The sequence below is a fragment of the Aotus nancymaae genome, unplaced genomic scaffold (assembly GCF_030222135.1).
Source record: "Aotus nancymaae isolate 86718 unplaced genomic scaffold, 86718_ANA_hifiasm-v0.15.2.pri h1tg000051l, whole genome shotgun sequence".
NCBI classification, from domain to species: Eukaryota; Metazoa; Chordata; class Mammalia; order Primates; family Aotidae; genus Aotus; species Aotus nancymaae.
The window spans coordinates 3,659,005-3,673,227 of record NW_026988465.1 but is presented as its reverse complement, the minus strand read 5'-3'; the positions used below and the strand labels follow the sequence as shown (position 1 = coordinate 3,673,227).

Below are 14,223 nucleotides of genomic sequence, written 5' to 3'. Positions count from 1 at the left end.
TCAGAAAAATAAAATAAAGTCAACACCGTTCATAGTGAAACTAACCTCTCTATTCCCCTACTTTAAGAACAGAAAGTCTATACATCTAAAGGATTCCACAAACTTGTTTATGTGCATAGTGGGTGCAAATTTTGCAAACCATAACTCTGGATGTGCAAAGATGTAACTGTACTTTAATACAATACAACTTGATCTCTAGTGCTATTTTCAGTCTTTCTGTCTGCGGCAGAAGCTTTATCTAGTTATATTCAAATCAACTCAGTCAAGTTCAATGATTTCTCTATCAGTTCTCTTTTGGGCCTCAGTCACACACAGAATTTTCTTCTCATCTTCGTCTCTGCTCTTTCCTACCTCTCCTCTGCTCCCATACTTGGTATAGGACTGTTTTAAATTCCAGAGGCAGATACTGATGTTGCAGCAGCATCGATGCGGGAGAGACCACTTGTAGGTCCCAGGAAATAAGGCAGTGAAAGCTATAAAAGCTGAGATAGGGGCAGGAGACTTCCCATGACATCCTACCCCATATGCATCTCTCTAACATGTTTCAAAATGAGCTTACATTATTGCTGATTTTGAATGACCCTTGTATGTGAAAGTTGCATTTGAATCAGGGTTAATCTGTCCTAGGTATAGAAAAGTGGACAATATTTGCTACTTATCTAGAACATACATCTTGGTCCTACTGACCTTTTCTTTGATTAATATTTATATTTATTTACTTTTTGTAGAGACGTGGTCTCACTATGTTGCCCAGGCTGGTCTCAAACTCCTGGCTCAAGCAGTGCTCCTGCCTCAACCTCCCAAAATGTGAGGATTACAGTCATGAACCACCATGCCCAGTGTGGCTTAGAAATTACCTGTTCTACTAGTGTTGACAAATGACACCAAGCTATTCCTACACTCCCTATATATCCATCCTCATCATCTTGTACCCAACACTCCTATCTATGAGGCAGAAATTCAAGGTAAATGGTAACAGGAGATGTTAACTGGGCACATGCAGTTCAAAAATGAACTCCTGTTGGTAGTAATCTTATCAACCAGATATAAGACATTTTGCAACTGGTTGATGAGATGACATTACAAAAATGAAAAAGACTGAGAGAATCAGAGTTACTGATATATAAATTAAGATTTTGAATATGTTAATTTGGAGATAACTGTAGACAGACAAGCAGAAATGACAAGTAGGTATGTGAATCTGAAGAGGAAAATCAGAGATGTATATTTGGGAGTTGTCTGCACCTAAGGAGAAAATATAGATAAAGAAGGAAATGAGATATAGTATCCACCCTTCAGGAACACCAACATTTAGGAGTCCAGTAGAGAAGAAGTAAGCAAAAGAGAATGAGGTGGAGAGTATGTAGGAAGCAGCCTATTCTGGGAAAATTGTATTTAAAAATCTATACTTATAAATCAATCAGGAGTTTGTTATTTACTTTCTTTGTATTAATAAAGAAAATCATAGACTTCATATAACTGTTCAGAACTCTAGAAAATTTCAGGAATGCTATAATTTACCCAGACCTTGGTTTGTTTGCAGCTTTTCTGGATTGTATAATGTGTGTAAAATGGGATGTGTGTCTGCATGCATTTCAACTTACGTGGCCACTCTTCTTGAGGGGAAAAGGGTTAGTCATGTTGCCTGAAATGTTAACTTAAGGATAACTGTTCAGGAGGAGAACAATATAATAACCTAATTGCTGCCTTGATCTTCAGTTGTATCCATGAGGAGCAGCTTCCAGATACCTCTGTTCCAAAAGAGTCGCTTAGGTCTAGAGGTGCTTTTGTCCTAGAGTCTATAAAGGGACCTCCGCTAGGTTTTCAGTGCATAGAAACGATTAGAGAAAGGTGGGACAAAAACCAGAGACCAATTTGGAAGCTGTGGTCTCGGACAAAGATGGTGATAGACTGAACTATGGTGGTACAAGTGGAGATGAGAAGGGATTAGATCAGAGATCTATTTTGTATTTAGAACAGAAATTGCACAGGGATCAAAGATGAGAAGTAAAGAAATGGGAGGACTCAAGAATAATTCTAGATTTCTTGTTTGGCCAATTGGGCTGATGGTGGTGTCATTTTCAGAGCTGGGAAGACTATGGGAAGTGGAGGGGAAGCACTAGGGGTGAAGCTAAGAGTTACTTTCAGAAATGTTAATTTGGTGATGTCTATGAGACATCCAAGTGAAAATGTCAAGTAAGCACCTGAATAAAGTGAATCTAGAACTGAAAGGAGACGGCTGAGCTAGACATGTAAACAAGGGCACGGTCAGGAGCAATAATGAACAAAAACGATTCAGGGTCATTAACAAGTAAGAGTCAAGACAAAGGAGAAGTCAGCGAAGGACACTGAGCAGGAGCAGTCAGTGGGGCACAAGAAGATCAAAAGAGCCTAGAGCAGTTAACGCCGTTGAATGCTACGATTAGTGGAATAGGATAAGGTAGGAAAGTGGCCATATAGCGTGGAGATTGGATGTCTTCAATGCTCTTGAAAAGGACTATTTCGCTAAAGTAATGGGGACAGAGGCCAGGGAGATGGTCATAGGCTGCGCTGTAAACAGGAGGCGAGACCGCAGGAAATGGCACCTTTCTCAAGACTTTCTGCAGCACCTAGATGTTGATGTGAAGGTCAGAGGAGAATTTTTTTAAAGACAAGAGAGAGTGGGTGTTATTTTATGGTGATGGAGAGGAAGCAGGAAGGAGAGTTTGCAGTCCGAAGAGAGGACGGTGGTTCACAGTCTTGGCTGCACATCGTAATCATCTGGGGAGCTTTGAAACTACAGATACCTCAGTCCCCAACACAGGCATTCTGATGTAATTGCTCTGGAGTGCAGCCTGGGCTTCAGGGCTTTTAAAAGCTCTGCAGGCGATTCTGGGAACCAAGGTGGAGAAGTTTTAGGATTGAAATCTTTGAGTGGTTGGAATCCAGGAAACAGGTGAAGGGCCTGTGATGGGTAAGGCTATTTACCCTCCCCAGAGACAGGAGTACAATAGAAGAGGGGTGCAGATTTTCTAGTTTAATGGAAGGAGAACAGGTTGTTACCATTTTGTGACTCTTTTTTTTTTTTTTTTTTTGTCAGTGAAGCATAAGGCAAAGTCATGTGTTGAGAAGCAGCAGCAAAGAAGGGCTTGAGAGGCTTGATAGGGAAGATGTGAGCTAGTCATCTGGAAGGTGGAAGGTGAGCTTATTACAAATACGTGCCGGGAGGATCTTCCCTGCTTCCAGAACACAGGGTAAACTAGCACAGTCCTCCTCATTCCTTGGCCTGTGGAGGCCCAGACATCTCTGCAAATTCCTTAGGGATTTCTGACCTCATGGCTGCCTCTGCCTCTGCCTCTAGGAATCCTACTTCCCCTTGTGCTGCTGCAAGTAACAAACTCGACCTTCACCTTCAATTTCGATGTCGGCAATAACAGCAAAAACAGTCACATACAACATCTGTGAATGCCCAGACCTTAACTGCAGCTTGGGATGGAGGGTGAGAAGAGGAAGGATGCTCTCTGTGGTCACCAAGCTTAGAGCACATCAGAATCACCTGGAGGGCTTGTTCAGACATTTCTGTGCATCGCCCTCAGGTTGAGTAGGTCTGAGGTCTGGCCTGAGAATTTGCATTTCTAACCAGTTCCTGGGAGATGCTCTTGCTGCTGGTTGGGGTCAACACTTAGAGGACCCCTGGTTTCCTAATAATCACAAAACAATAGAGCTGGGCATGGCCCCTAGAGTAGCCTGCAGTCCCAGCTACTTGGGAACCTGAGGCAGGAGGATTGTTTGAGCCCAGGAGTTCAAGGCAGCCGGCCAGCCTGTCTCTAACAAGAAAGAAAAACAATAAGCAATAATTTTAAAACTCAGGAGAGTATAATTTACTCTTCTTAAAATTTCAGTGGCTGTATCCTGAACCTAATTCCAGTCTTTCTCCTGCTTACCGCCCCTTCTCTCTCTCTCCTATTGCTCTCCTTTATTCCCCAGACTCTTCTCTTCCATTCTGTCTCAGGAGCAAATTCTCCTTCCTCAATGCAGAGGGATCCTGTGCATTATTTTGTTACTTAGTCTTCTCCAACAACCATGCTTTTGGGCACTGCACACCTTTTTTTTTAAATGAAATGAGAGTAAGAGGTCATCTCATTTACTCGTGTGGTTTTCCCAGTCTAGTACTCAAAGCATAACCTAAAAAGGGAACAAGATGATGAACCCCCTACACATAAGCACGTACACTGTAGACCAGCAATCACCTGCAGTTTCATGCTTTTGTGTGTTAATGCATAACAAAGGACTCAGTGGTATAGCCTGGTAATTGGAAAGTAGGTCAAAAGAGAGGGGTGAGACTGTTGCCCATATGAAAAAGATAGCAGAAGACAAGAAAGAAAACTGCTTCCAGAAATTGTCAAAAGAGAGCCAGATGAACAAGATTTTCATCTGAGGTGGCACAGGGCCCTGGGCTGAAAATTATGGCAGCATGCACAGCACCTATTGATAGGAGAATGCTCAGCTGTGCTCCTGAGGGCCCTTCAGCCTGCTTTGCATTCATAGGCAATTTATCCTCCTTAATCACTAAATCATTAATGGGGATCAATAGCAATGCCACACCAGTGAAGGCAGGGGTGCATGCAGGGAGAATAATTGCTTAGTTTTTAGTTTAGTGGTGCTAACCAGGCTTCGGGTCCATTCTGGGAGGAAACCCTTCTGCGAGGTGTTAGACAGAACTGTACTCACAAAGGCAGCAGAAGTGAGACGGGAAGTTATTATGAATTCATCATGTTTTTCTAGCTACTCTGGAACTCTGAATTATTGAATGTATTTCACTATTTAAATATAGAATGTTCTGGTTTGGTAGTCTAGCACTTGTGCCAGATAGCAGGTTCTGAAAGATTCAGATTTCTGATATCTGCGCCTAGTATTCTGGGGAAGTACTGAGTTGTATTTTTAATTGGGCATCAGTTGCCTTTAAGGGATCTTCCTCCTCCTGATAAGTTGCTCCCCCATTCCATTCCCCCTCACCTCATTCAGCCTTGTATCCACAGCCTCTGGCACACCTGAGGTTTAATAAATGTTTGCTGTGTGGATTTAATAATCCCAGGTAAACACTCTTTAGGTTAGTTGCACCCTATCATTACACATAAATTATAAATGTAGTCTCAGACCTTACCATCCTGAGAAAAGTCAAAAACATATCCCATGTGCTGAGTAGAGTGTGTCTGTGGGGGATGCGTGCGTGCATTTCTTTCTCTCTTACCATTTGACACCAAATTAGCATCTAATATTTCCTTTTTATTCAGGGTTTTTTTTTCATTTTTCTTTTTTTTTTTTTTTGAGACAGAGTTTCGCTCTTGTTACCCAGGCTGGAGTGCAATGGCGCGATCTCAGCTCACCGCAACCTCCACCTCCTGGGTTCAGGCAATTCTCCTGCCTCAGCCTCCTGAGTAGCTGGGATTACAGGCATGCGCCACCATGCCCAGCTAATTTTTTGTATTTTTAGTAGAGACAGGGTTTCACCATGTTGACCAGGATGGTCTCGATCTCTTGATCTCGTGATTCACCCGCCTCAGCCTCCCAAAGTGCTGGGATTACAGGTGTGAGCCACCGCGCCCGGCTTTCATTTTTCTTTAAACAAAGAAATCAGTTTAATTTAATATGAAGAAAGCAGTATGTTTCCAATATCTTGGATGCTTTTCATAACAAATAAATAAATATGACCCGCTTGTATTTTATTATTAAATTTATCCTTAGTCTATTTGCTTTTGTCATTATCTATGGTCTTTTTAGCCCCTTTTGTACAGAATAGAGTAAGTCACCAGGACTGATGTCCGCAGAGTAAAAATGACCACCATCCCTTCTCTTGGAGATTGTTGAGCCCAGACCAGAATTTACACCCTCAGGCTGGAGCCATTCATCCATCAATCCACAAATATTGATAGTATGTCTCATCCCACGCCCATAACAACACAATTACCTGTGCATAGTACAACAGTATTATGTATTCATTCATAAAAATTCAGAGTCAATACTGAATTAGGCACTGGGAATATGGCAGTGAAAAAGGCAGACACAATCTTCGTATAGCTTCTAGCAAGGATTTTACAAATGAGCTCCTAATAAAAAACTAATTACAATTGTAAAAAATACTAAAATATGTCAGTGCACAACAAGAACATAAAACAGGGGACTCCAACCTATTTGGGGAATGAGGAGAGACTAGCCAGTGACTTAGCTTTGCACCCTGCCTAGTGCCCAGAACAGTGTTTGCATAAGGACATGGATGAAGCTGGAAACCATCATTCTCAGCAAACTAACACAGGAGCAGAAAACCAAACACCCCATGTTCTCACTCATAAGTGGGAGTTGAACAATGAGAACACATGGACTCAGAGAGGGGAACATCACACACTGGTGCCTGTCTAGGGGTGGGGGGCTGAGGGGAGGGAGAGCATTAGGAAAAATACCTAATGTAGATGACGGATTGATGGGTGCAGCAAACCATCATGGCACGTGTATACCTATGTAACAAACCTGCACGTCTGCACATGTACCCCAGAACTTAAAGAATAATTAAAAAATAAAAAAGAATAATAGTCAAATAGTTGGTTAATTGAATTTTTATGGTTTTAATCAAGTGTATGCAAAACTTTTAGCCCTTATTTACTCAATACTCCTCTTAAATAAAATAGTACGTATCATTCTTCTCAGTGTCTGAATCACTTAGAGGCTTATTGTGCTTTTTATGCCAAGCAAGGATCATTTGGTGTGGCTCTGTAATCAGAAGGGATCCCAGAGAGCTCGAAGTAAACCTTCTTTTCAATTGCGTGTAGGTGACCCCAGGAGCAAGGTGGGAAGGTCTTTACAAGTTGTTTCTAGAAAGAGCATGGCTGGAAGTGTCTAATGCAAGGTCACATTCATCCACCAATTCATGTGGTTTACAATTTCTTTCTTGTAGAGTCTCTCATACTCTTCAAAGAGTGGTCGTAGCCAGCATCCCGCTAGATAGTGTGTTTGGAAGACATAATCCTTATCTCATTCATCCTTTCACGGTGCCTGCAATTGAGTCGATGTTTAGTAAATGTTTGCTGAACTGAATTGATCATCACCACTCTGAGAGACAAGGAGATGATTATTAGACTCAGATTTCAAGAGAGAAAGCAGGTTCTGTGATGTTATGTGCACTTCTCAAAGTCCTATAGAAAGTTAAGAAACAAACTGGGGCTAACACTTGGGCATCCTGACTCAGTCAGGGTAAGTGCTTATATTTTTAAAACAAAAGCCATCAGTATCTGGCCTAGTGTAGCAAAAGAAAAAACAGTACATGGCCAGCCAGGAAGATTCTCTGATGACCTAATCAATGTGGAAAGTTCTGCCATAATAAATAAATACATACATACATTCAAGTTGATATTTACAAGATCAAATTAAAGCTTTCTCTGGGAAGAAAATTAAAGCATGCCAACAAGGGCACAGGCTCCCTTAGAGGGTATGTGCTAAGCAAAGAAGCTCTGACATTTTCTTTGTAGAATTGCTTCATGAATAATAGTCTATCTTCTGAAGATATCTCAGTATTCTAAAAAGTCCTTAACCAGCAAAACAGTCAAGTTAGCACAAATCCAATAACCTTCTAAAGCTGGTGTGAGATGTAATGTGGTGTGTTTATAAGGAATGCAAACTTTGTCATACTGCGCATGGGTAATTGTGTTGTTGTGAGCATGGCTGGAGATATGCTATCAATATATCTGTAGTTGTTGGATGAATGGTGGTAGCCTGAGGGTACAAATTCTGGTCCAGGCTCAAGGGTCTCCAACAGAAGGGGTGTTAGTCATTGTTATTCCGAGGATACCATTCCTGGCAAACTACTCCACTTTATACCGAAGGGGCTAAAAGGGAACAGGCAAACTCAACTGACTGTGGAGGAACCACTTGCTGTGCTTCATAGATTGATTCCATTCCAGTGTTGACAGGTAGGCAAGCAAGGTCTCTGGAGTGGCTGTACTGAACCATTTTAGGAAGGCAGCGAGTTTGGATCCTTCCAGAATAAAAATCTCAGACTCTAGAAATGCCATTCCTTAACATGCTCACAACTCCCACTGACAGGAAGTTACTCCTGGTATGCCACAGCGCACACAGTCTATCAGGATTTGTCACCCCTTTGATGTACTTTGTGATGGAAAAACATATCATGGTGACACTAGTCCTGAGTCACATTTACTCTGCAGGCCAAGACACTCCCTCTGAGAATGATTACACACTCCCAGCATGAATCTTGCCTCTTTTTAGTGGTGCTCAGCTTTTATATAAAGGGGGAAGCAAGTGGAAGTGATTCCTAATCCCCTTACTGTAAATTCCTTCCTTCCCTAAATAGTGACACATTTTGCCTTTTTGAGAGGCCAAACCATTATTCCTTCTAAAGATTTAGAAACAACACCAGACTCTGGTTTAAACTGTTTAAAGGGACCTGGTAGGATAGCTGTCCTGGCACCGTAGTTTTGTTTAATTCCTGGACTCCCTTTGCTGATCTTGAGCCTGATGACCAAGGAAATGGAACTTGCTCTGACTTCAAAATGGCATGTAAATAAGCAGAAGGAATGTATCAGCCCAGGCAATGATGAATGATCCTCCTTCTGGCAAAGAGGTTATACAGATACTAAAGTCAATAGGCTCAGCATTTGTTTTTACATGTATGTTATAAATCCCTATCTTCTCTGGGTGGGGAGGACAGTGGGAATGTCAGAGGGTGACTGAAATCCACCCTAAAATTTCTTGGCCCGCTCTTTTCTTTCTTAACTACCCTACTATTCCCACCAGATGAACAGCAAAATAAATGAGGTCATTATTCTTCACTACTTACCTCTTGTAAATTGTTAGTCAGCCTACAAGGGTGGTTATTTACGAGGCATTTTGAAGGTCTGTTCTGGTGACGGGGCTGCTCTGGGCAGCAGATGGAGGTGCTGTGTCACACTTACCAATGGTGCCATGTGTAATCTGTTTTTCTCTGGAGTTTTATTGTAATGGTGCTTGTCTGCCAGAGGTCACCTACACTCAGAGAGTTGTCAGTTGGTCCATGCTGCAGCCACTGCTACTCTGGGAGCTGTCTAGATCTTATTTCTCCCTTCAGACTTCACTTAGTTATGTGTAGCTCCCAGCTCCCACATTCCACACAAGCCTCACACACACACATCTACCTTCTACCAGTCCAAATCGTTGGGTTTCTACAATAGTGGGTTGTTTGCTGGTTTGTTTTTGCTATTAGTCGAGTCTTCCATTTTACTAAGTGAAGAACTAGCTTCCCCTGAAACTTAGTAAAACCCCACCCCATTGAAGCTAACCAAAAATTTAAAAACAAACAAAAACACTAACAAAAAGCCAACAGCAAAAATCTCCAGGAGCAGACAATTACATTTTTCTATTTTTGTTAGCCTTCCAAGCATAGGGAGTATTTTGGAGTTTCCATCATGATATATTTTTTTTAACCTTGCTTTGGACATCTGTATTTTAAAGTGACAGATCTGAATAAAAACAGGGGAAATAAAGCACTGCTTTCCACCCTCAATCTTCTTTTTAAAATCATAAATAAATGTAAAATTAAAATCAAGACTTGCTATTTGACTTCCTTGCTGTATTGTGGATTCATGATGTCTGGCTGTTTGAGGTGAGATTTAATTCAAGCATTGGAAGGGAAAGGGTGGCCCAGTCTGAAGCTCCAGAACTCTTCTCTGTTCATGCTTTGCCACCTAAATTTATCACATCCCATCAATACTAACCCAAAGCCCAAAGGTAAATCCTTCATTTTCTTGGACTTCTCCCTTACTCTCTAAGCTCCAGACATCGTCCCCATCTCTCATTCTTTCAGTAGACATTGATTGATTTCCCACCGTGTTCCAAGGCATGGTGCTGGGGGCTGGGGACACAGTCATTCAATCTCTTGGACCCAAGAGCCACAGACTACTTGGAAGGCAGCTTATTCAAATCCTAGCTTCACAACTCAATAGCTATATGACCTTGGAAAAGTTGTGTTTCTCTTTGCCTCAGTTTCCTCTTCAATGAAATGGGGCTACCTTTCTCACAAGGTCGTTATGAGTGTTGATGAGTTCATGGGTCTTGTTATAAAGCACTTAAAAAGTTCCTGGCAGTAAATAATCAGTGTAACAATGCTTATTTACATGCTGCTACTTAAAAAAATTTAAATAGTAGATACTTAAACACATGCTTGTTCAATACATATAATAATTAAACAGTAATGTCCGTACAGTGGGATAAATGTTACCCCAGCCTCCATAGGGCACTAAGGGAGCAAGATTCAGTCTCTGCTGGAAAGAAAATGGTTCAGGGAGACTTAAAGAAGGAGAAAAGAGTTGTGTTTAAGGACATGGATAATAAAAAAGAGCACAACCTTATTGCTCTTAAAGAAAAACTAATGCGTAAAAGTTGAACTTGCTAATCTCTTATTAAATGAGTAGCTTCACTTAAACGGAAACACATTTAAAAATAACTTTTATTGATGGAAAAAGTCTCCTTATAGAAATAAAAAATAATAAAAGCATAAAAAGAGCTCAAAGATCTACAAATCAGAGACACCAACGATTAACACTTTGTTGTAATGTCATTCATTTAAATTATTTTCAGTGCTTTTCATTTTTAAACAACTATTTGAATATATTGTTCTTTTCAAATAAATGCACATGTACACATGTATGACTAAAAGTAAACTTTTCTTTTCACCGATCTTCCAATCTTAGAGAATCCCCAGAGAAAATCAACATTGTGTATATCATTACAGATACTTTGCTATCATTTTATATATTGATATGCATATATACTAGGTTTCTTTAAACTACAGATGAGATTGTGTCAACCTTTTGCTCTGTACCGCATTTTCTCACGCAGTATATCTTGGAGCATTTTCTATGGCAGTACATGCATCTGCTTTTGAATGGCTGCTTGGTATGGTTATATCATCATTGTTTTGGTCTTTTGTTTACAGCTCTGTGATTGTTTCCCATTTTCACTATAGCATGTTTTGCCATTTTGAATGTATCACAGACATTTTGTACAAATGATGTCTGTAGAATAGACATCTAGAAATAGCATTGCTTGGGCAAAGTGAATTCACATTTTAAATTTGCATAGATATTGCCTAATTACCCTTTTAAAAGGCGGCACTATTTTACACTACGGCCACAATAGATAAAGAGTATCCATCTCTTCATACCCTCATTGGCACTGATGGTTAACCATTTGTTTTAATATTTGCCAATATGGTACGAGAATTATGATATCTCATTGGGATTTCATGGTTAATTTGGTTTTTATGTCTCTGATTATTAGTGGAGTCGAGCATTTTATCATATATTTATTGAATGTTACGTTTCTCTATCTGCTTACATCTGGAACGTGTGAGGCGAAATAAAGATTGTCAGGAAGGGACACACATGCACCTCTTAAATCCATGGATCGAGCTTGTATATGGTGGGAGAAAGAGAGAGATCTTACTGACATATTTTTTTTCTCACATGGATAGCCAGCTGTCAAAACACCATATATTGATCAGATCTATTATTATCTATTGATTTTAAGTGCTACTTTTATTATTTAGTATATATCTTAGTATGATTTAATACACATCTGGCTCCTTCTGTATATTTGTCCATTACTGCGCTAATGTCAGTTTTAAGTGTAGCTTTGTTGCAGTTAGCTATAATCACAGTAATGCTACATAAGAAAGAACTATAAAATCTCAGTGGCATACAACGATAAGCACTTATTCATGGATCTAGGGCTTGGCTAGGGTTCGGCTCATCTATACTGGGCTTGATTGGCCACCTCTGCTTCAGGTGGGAACAGCTGGAGAGGATCTGTTTCTCCCTGAGAGCTCCAGAGACCCTCTGCTCTGGTGCCTCTCATCCTTCTTTGACCAGTGGGCTTGATGGGGCATATTTTCCTCAGGGTAATAGCAGATGTGTATGAGCACACACTCAGCTGTGCAGTCACGTTTTATACCCCTACGTGCTTCTGCTAACACCCCATTAGCCAAAATAAGCCCAAAGTCAAGAGAGGATATTCCACATTTAGAGGGAAGAACTACTAGACACATGGCAAAGGGCATAGATGCAGGAAACTATAAATTGGGGTCCAAAGTTTAATTTACCTTTGGGCAAGTCCTTCAGTCTTTCTTCATTTTCAACATACTAGCTTTTAGCTATTTTCTCTTCTTTTTTTTTTTTTTTTTTTTTTCAGAGAGAGTCTAGCTCTGTCACCCATGCTGGAGTGCAATGGCACTATCTCAGCTCACTGCAACCTCCACCTCCTGGGATCAAGTGATTCTCCTGACTCAGCCTCCTGAGGAGCTGGGATTACAGGCATGCACCACCACACTGGCTACTTTTTGTATTTTTAGTAGAGATGGGGTTTCACCATATTGGCCAAGCTGGTCTCAAACTCCTGACCTCAACTGGTCCACCCACCTTGGCCTCCCAAAGTGTTGGAATTACAGGAATCAGCCACCAAGCCCTGCCTGACTATTTTCTTTCATGTTGTTTTTTCCAGATAAACTGTTGAATGAGCATGCAAAGTTCCAAAAATCCTGAGTAGAAGTTTGGCTGGGTTCACATTGGTCATATAGACTAATTTGGGTAGAATTTGTATCTTTACATTACTGAATTTTCACATCAAATTGGAAAGATTTTGTATTTGAGTTTTATATCTTTTGATAAACTTAATTTTTCTTATAAATATTTTCAGACAAACTCAAAAACAGAAAGAATAGCATGATGAATATCTACTTATATGTCTCTCAGGCTGAACAGTTATCAAGATTTTGCCAAATTTGCTTTATTTATCCTTTTTTCCCTTATTTTTTGACTTAGCATCTTCAAGCAAATTCTAGTAATCATATTAATTTACCCATACATATTTTAGCATGCAGTTTGTAAAAAATAGACATTTACACAGTATACATAGATACATATGTACCTATATATGTGTGTATGTATGTGCTTGTGTGTGTGTATGTATGTGCTTGTGTGTGTGTAATCATTGTACAAATCAACAAGAGCTTCTAGGTATTATCTGATGAACCATCTTTAATTTTCCCGACGTCTAAAAATTATCTTTTTAGTTAGTTTATTTGGATTAAGGTATGTAGATTAAATCTGGTTGGTATGTCACTTAAATTTTTTCCTCCAGAGTAATCCTCTTCATCTGTTTCTTCATGCCACAAACTTATTGCTGAAACGGAGTCATTTTTTATGTAGAACTTTCCATATTCTGAATTTTGCTGAGTCCGTCCCCTGGTGTCATGAAATATGTTTCTCTAGCCACTGTGGGATTTTTTTTAAATCACTGTGGCATTTTCTGTTAAGCAGCTAGTTAGATCCAGAGACTCTATCAGATTCAGTTTCAAGTGGCATGTTTTTCTGGAGGAAGGGGGAAAAATACTTCATAAGTCATGCCATTGCTTCCCAGGACATTCATCCTAGCAGGAGATACATATGTTTAGGCTTATCAATATTATCCCATTCACATTTTTTCAGTCTTATCCATCCATTATGAAGTTCCCTTCTTAATGAATTATTTCTGTCTCAATTCATTATTTCATTAGGAATTGCAACATTCTAATTCTACCATTCCTTTTGCATTTATTATCATCAATTATTTTGTCACCTTAAGGTAGAATTCGTATAAAAACATTTAGATGCCTGTTCCAAATACACACATTTTCCTGAGTGCAATTTACACTTGTAGGGTCCTGTCTGTGTTAAAGATGCTTTGCTGCTCTCCCACCACGCCTGAGAATAAGCACCCGATTGATGACCAAGTGGATAGATGGAGAGCATGACCCTCCTGAGATTCTAGCCACAGGGAAGAGAAGTCGTTGCAGTGAAAGGCATCGGCCAGGGAAGATGGTTGGACACACATACATACTGGCACATCCACAAGTATCTTTCATTAAAAGGAGATGACCTACTGCTTTCCTCCTGCCAGTGATGGGCCACAAAACAGACATGACATGACAAATTAGGCTGTTGCCTTGTCCTGTGTCCCAGATTTGTTTTAAAAACCATTTTCAATTCATCTAGTTTTCTATTAATGTTAAAAGGTTGGAAACTGTATTTTAATTTGTGTTAGAGATTTACATCAGCATCATAGAATTCTGAAACTACTGATGCACCAGAATCATAAAATGTTTAATGAGACATATCAATTTAATTCTGCTGCTTGGAACTTAAAGAGCCAAAGTTTGTCAGC

The 14,223-nt window shown here is 40.1% G+C and overlaps 1 protein-coding gene across 2 annotated transcripts in view; it reads left to right on the top strand.

Moving 5' to 3' along the window:
- The window catches only part of F13A1 (coagulation factor XIII A chain), a 168,215-nt gene that overhangs the window by 48,635 nt on the left and 105,357 nt on the right, over positions 1-14,223 (top strand). The window lies entirely within an intron of this gene.